We start from the raw sequence: 4,432 nt of genomic DNA, 5'->3' as shown, positions 1-4,432 counted from the left end.
CCTTTATTTTGCTTGAGGACAAGCAAACCTCTAAGTTTGGTGTGATTTGCCATGATCACTGAGCTAAAACTCATCAAGATCATGGCACCTAAGGGAACAGGAAGAGCAAGGATGTGAACTTAAGGGAGCTGAAGCGTCAGAAATTAATTCTTGAAGGCACCCCACAGACTAGAGGAACATCCACTTCCCAAAATACAGGTTGTTAAGTTCTAATTCTAGCTTTAACTCTATGATAGTATTATTATAGGATTCTACCTTAGAAGTTATATAGGAGTAGTAGTAATTAGCATATCTATTTTGATTTTATTTTCAATTAAGTTATAATTTATTTTTCTCATCATCATCAAACATGAATAAAATAGTAGATTTTTTTTAATAAAGAGGCAATTTAATCTTTTCGAGTTCTTAATAAGGAAAATTCTAATTATTTATATGTGGTGGAAATACTTTTTGTCTTCTGAATGAATGCTTGAACAATGCATATTTTTTATATTGAATTTTATGAATGTTAAAATTGTTGGCTCCTGAAAGAATGATGAATAAGAGAAATGTTATTGATGATCTGAAAAATCATGAAATTGATTCTTGAAGCAAGAAAAAGCAGTGGAAAAAAAATTCTTGCGGAAAAAAAGAAAAAGAAAAAAGAAAGAAAGAAAAAGCAAGAAAAAAAAGCCAATAGCCCTTAAAACCAAAAGGCAAGGGTAAAAAGGATCCAAGGCTTTGAGCATCAATGGATAGGAGGGCCCAAGGAAATAAATCCAGGCTTAAGCGGCTAAATCAAGCTATCCCTAACCATGTGCTTGTGGCATGCAGGTCCAAGTGAAAAGCTTGAGACTGAGTGGTTAAAGTCGTGATCTAAAGCAAAAGAGTGTGCTTAAGAACTCTGGACACCTCTAACTGGGGACTCTAGCAAAGCTGAGTCACAATCTAAAAAGGTTCACCCAATTATGTGTCTGTGGCATTTATGTATCCAGTGGTAATACTGGAAAACAAAGTGCTTAAGGCCACGGCCAAGACTCATAAAGTAGTTGTGTTCAAGAATCAACATACTAAACTAGGAGAATCAATAATACTATCTGAATTCTGAGTTCCTATGGATGCCAACCATTCTGAATTTCAAAGGATAAAGTGAGATGCCAAAACTGTTCAGAAGCAAAAAGCTACTAGTCCTGCTCATCTAATTAGAATCTGAGCATCACTTGAAACTCTGAGATATTATTGTTTCTTAATTTCTTTTCATCCTATTTTATTTATCTAGTTGCTTGAGGACAAGCAACAATTTAAGTTTGGTGTTGTGATGAGCGGATATTTTATACGCTTTTTGGGGGTAATTTCATGTAGATTTTAGCATGTTTTAATTAGTTTTTAGTAGAATAATATTAGTTTTTAGGCAAAAATCATATTTCTGGACTTTACTATGAGTTTGTGTGTTTTTCTATGATTTCAGGTATTTTCTGGCTGAAATTGAGGGAGCTGAGCAAAAATCTGAGTTAGGCTGAAAAAGGACTGCTGATGCTGTTGGATCCTGACCTCTCTGCACTCGAAATGGATTTTCTGGAGCTACAGGAGTCCAATTGGCGCGCTCTCAACGGCGTTGGAAAGTAGACATCCAGGGCTTTCCAGCAATATATAATAGTCCATACTTTGCGCGAATAAAGATGACGTAATTGGCGTTGAACGCCAAATACATGCTGCTGTCTGGAGTTAAACGCCAGAAACACGTCATGATCCAGAGTTGAACGCCCAAAACACGTTATAACTTGGAGTTCAACTCCAAGAAAGGCCTTAATTCGTGGATAGCTTTAGTCTCAGCCCCAGCACACACCAAGTGGGCCCCAGAAGTGGATTTCTGCACCAATTATCTTAGTTTACTCACATTCTGTAAACCTAGGTTACTAGTTTACTATTTAAACAACTTTTAGAGATTTATCTTGTACCTCATGACATTTTCAGATCTGAATTACATACTTTTTGACGGCATGAGTCTCTGAACTCCATTGTTGGGGGTGAGGAGCTCTGCAGCGTCTCGATGAATTAATACAATTCCTTTGTTTTCCATTCAAACACGCTTGTTCTTATCTAAGATGTTCATTCGCGCTTAATTATGGAGAAGGTGATGATCCGTGACAATCATCACCTTCCTCAATCCATGAACGTGTGCCTGATAACCACCCCATTCTACATCAGATTGAATGAGCATCTCTTAGATTCATTACTCAGAATCTTCGTGGTATAAGCCGGATTGATGGCGGCATTCATGAGAATCCGAAAAGTCTAAACCTTGTCTGTGGTATTCCGAGTAGGATTCTGGGATTGAATGACTGTGACGAGCTTCAAACTCCTGAAGGCTGGGCGTTAGTGACAGACGCAAAAGAATCAATGGATTCTATTCCAACCTGATTGAGAACTGACAGATGATTAGCCGTGCTGTGACAGAGCATAGGAACATTTTCACTGAGAGGATGGGAAGTAGCCATTGACAATGGTGACACCCTGCATAGAGCTTGCCATGGAAGGGACTTTGCGTGTGAAGAAGGATTTCAAGGAAGAGTTGAAGTTCAGAGGACAAAGCATCTCCAAAACTCCAACATATTTCTCATTACTGCACAACAAGTAACGCTATTATTCTCTTTTATTTTTCCAATCTAATAATTCCAACTGATAATTTTAATTAAGATCCTGACTAAGAATAATAAGATAAACATAGCTTGCTTCAAACCAATAATCTCCGTGGGATCGACCCTTACTCACGTAAGGTATTACTTGGACGACCCAGTGCACTTGCTGGTTAGTTGTGTGGATCACAAATTCGTGCACCAATACTCAGGGTACAACCAGATCCCAATGTATCCATCGGATCAAGAAAAAACCTCATTTCTCACACTGAAAGCAAATTATTGCTACATCGTAATGCCTTTCGGCCTTAAGAACGCGGGAGCCACTTATCAAAGGCTAATGAATAAAGTCTTCTCAGACTACATTGGAAAAATCATGGAGGTCTATGTGGATGACATGTTGATAAACACACAAAGTGAAGAGACATTACTAACCGACTTGGTTCAAGTGTTCGACACCATACGAAAGCACGGCATGCGACTCAACCCGGCTAAATGCACCTTCGCAGTGGAAGCAGGTAAATTCTTGGGCTTTATGCTCACACAAAAAGGAATCGAGGCAAATCCAGATAAATGCCAGGCCATACTCAACATGAAAAGCCCAACCTGCATTAAAGAGGTACAACAACTCAATGGGAGATTGGCAGCCTTGTCCAGATTCCTAGCAGGGTCAGCAATAAGATCCCTCCCCTTCTACACTACCTTAAGGAAGGGAAAGAACTTCGAGTGGACAACGGAATGTGAACAAGCCTTCCGAGACTTCAAAGAATTCTTGGGACAGCCACCTATCCTATCTCGACCACAAGAGGGAGGACCACTCATACTGTACCTCGCAATAGGAAGTCGGACAATAGCCTCAGCACTAATTAGAGAAGATGAAGGGGGACAACAACCCGTCTACTTCATTAGTAAAGCACTACAGGGGTCAGAGCTGAACTACCAGAAAATAGAGAAGTTTGCCTACGCTCTGATACTCACATCCCGACGACTTCACCCATACTTCCAAGCGCACACCATTAAAGTTCGGACCAACCAGCCCATAAAAGGGATATTACAGAAAACAGATCTAGCAGGAAGAATCCTACAGTGGGCAATTGAGTTGTCCGAGTTCGACCTCCAATACGAGGCGCGGACAGCCATTAAATCACAATACCTAGCCGACTTCATCGCCGGATTCACAGACACCACAAGAATCCCCATAGAGTGGAACATATACGTGGACGGTTCCTCAAATAAAACCAGAAGCGGTGCAGGTGTGATAATCGAAAGCAACCAAGGAACCCAACTTGAGCTTTCCCTGAAATTCAGATTTCCGGCCTCAAACAACCAGGCGGAATACGAAGCGTTATTAGCTGGTTTGAAACTGGCTAGGGAGGTTGGAGCTCAGAAACTCAACATCTACAGTGACTCACAAGTCGTTACCTCACAAATAACGGGAAGCTACCAAGCCAAAGATCCTACCATGAAAATATATTTGGATAAAACCAAAGAACAGCTCGGACAACTCGGGGAATATAGGATCTGCCACATACCCCGCGAGCAAAATGGCCGAGCTGACGCACTCTCAAAACTAGCCAGCACCAAACCAGGGGGCAACAATAGAAGCCTCATCCAGGAAATACTGCAGAACCTATCAATATCAGAAGAAGAAAAAATCCTAGCCATAACAGGTCGGGATCAAGGATGGATGACCCCCATAATTAACTACCTCAAAACAGAAGCGCTCCCTGCAGATGAAAAGGAGGCAAAGAGGTTGAAAAGGGAGGCACAGTACTACACTATCATAAACAACATCCTGTACAAAAGAGGGATATCAA

This window comes from Arachis hypogaea, chromosome 9 (genome assembly GCF_003086295.3).
Source record: "Arachis hypogaea cultivar Tifrunner chromosome 9, arahy.Tifrunner.gnm2.J5K5, whole genome shotgun sequence".
Classification (NCBI taxonomy): domain Eukaryota; kingdom Viridiplantae; phylum Streptophyta; class Magnoliopsida; order Fabales; family Fabaceae; genus Arachis; species Arachis hypogaea.
The sequence above is the reverse complement of the archived record's forward strand: the minus strand, read 5'-3'. Positions refer to the sequence as shown.